At 63.1% G+C, this 1464-nt stretch overlaps 1 pseudogene; it reads right to left on the bottom strand.

Moving 5' to 3' along the window:
- Positions 1-357: 357 nt before the first annotated feature.
- LOC125625210 (protein phosphatase 1 regulatory subunit 14A pseudogene) lies at positions 358-849 on the bottom strand (annotated as a pseudogene).
- Positions 850-1464: the final 615 nt, after the last annotated feature.

Here is a 1464-nt window from a genome sequence, read left to right as displayed (position 1 = left end):
CCTCCCATCAATAGACTGTGATTTTTTTTTTTTTGAGTGCGCCAGAGCAAGGCTTTATTACAGACCAAAAGGCACCCACTGAGCCCCAAGTACTCAGCTCGTCAGAGATTTACACAGGGGCCAGTCGTAGGCCAGAGCAGGGGGATACTGTCCAGGGGGCTGGGGGGGGCGCGTCTGGGCTCTGTGCACAGCCAGGCCTGTGCCACCCCCAGCTGCAGGGGCACCAGCTGTTGCGTCAGGAGGCTCCGCCGAGCAGCCCCCGGCCCCAGGCTGGATTTGCGGGGCCTCACTGGTCCCATTCGTCTGGAGGAAGCTGCCGCTGCCAAGGGCCGCAGGGGGTCCCTCCCTGGGCAGGGGTCACGCTCGCTCCTGGAGCTCCAGGCTGGGCCGTCGCAGGGCCTGATGCTTTTGGAGCCCCCGCAGCTTGAGGAGTAGCTCCTGCACGAAGGCCTGCGTGCTGTTGTGACACGACTTCAGGATGCCCTGCAGCTACGCGGCCCATGCCCCGTCTGCGTCCAGCTCCAGGAGTTCGTCAATGTTCACTTCCTCCGGCATCTCTGCCTCCCGGCCCCAGCACAGCTCCTCCAGGCGCCCGTCGATCCATTTCTCGGTGTCCAGCCGCCGCTGCAGCTCCTGCCGGTCGTACTTCACCGTCACCGGGGCTTGGCGCTTCTAGATCTCGGGGCTGCGGGCCGGCTCCACCCAGGGACTCCCCGGAGAGCGCGCCGGAGACCCCCGTCCCAGCCGCCTGCCCACCCGGTTCGCAGCCATCCCTGCCCAGAGCCGCAACCCCGCTCAGCATCCACAGAAATCCCAGCAGGTTCGATAGGTCACTGGGAGGCTGCAGGTCATGGTTAAACAGCTCTCGGCCCTAAATCCTTTAACTGCTCTCTGGTTAATTATTCCGGCCCCTGTACAGGGCTCCTGCTATTTCTGCCTGGAGGTAGGAGAGGAAAGGCTGGATTATCTGTCACACTTAGACAGTAGGGATGAGATACAGGCTGGGCCAAAAATCCCCTCCTGCAAAATACAGCATGCCACGCCCCATACCCCCCACTCCTGCAAAATGCAGCGTGCCGCGCCCCATACCCCCCACTCCTGCAAAATACAGCATGCCACGCCCCATACCCCCCACTCCTGCAAAATACAGCATGCCACGCCCCATACCCCCCACTCCTGCAAAATGCAGCGTGCCGCGCCCCATACCCCCCACTCCTGCAAAATGCAGCGTGCCGCGCCCCATACCCCCCACTCCTGCAAAATGCAGCGTGCCGCGCCCCATACCCCCCACTCCTGCAAAATGCAGCGTGCCGCGCCCCATACCCCCCACTCCTGCAAAATGCAGCGTGCCGCGCCCCATACCCCCCACTCCTGCAAAATGCAGCATGCCACGCCCCATACCCCCCACTCCTGCAAAATACAGCATGCCGCGCCCCATACCCCCCACTCCTGCAAAATGCAGCG

The sequence above is a fragment of the Caretta caretta genome, chromosome 21 (genome assembly GCF_965140235.1).
Source record: "Caretta caretta isolate rCarCar2 chromosome 21, rCarCar1.hap1, whole genome shotgun sequence".
Classification (NCBI taxonomy): Eukaryota; Metazoa; Chordata; order Testudines; family Cheloniidae; genus Caretta; species Caretta caretta.
The sequence above is the reverse complement of the archived record's forward strand: the minus strand, read 5'-3'. Positions and strand labels throughout refer to the sequence as shown.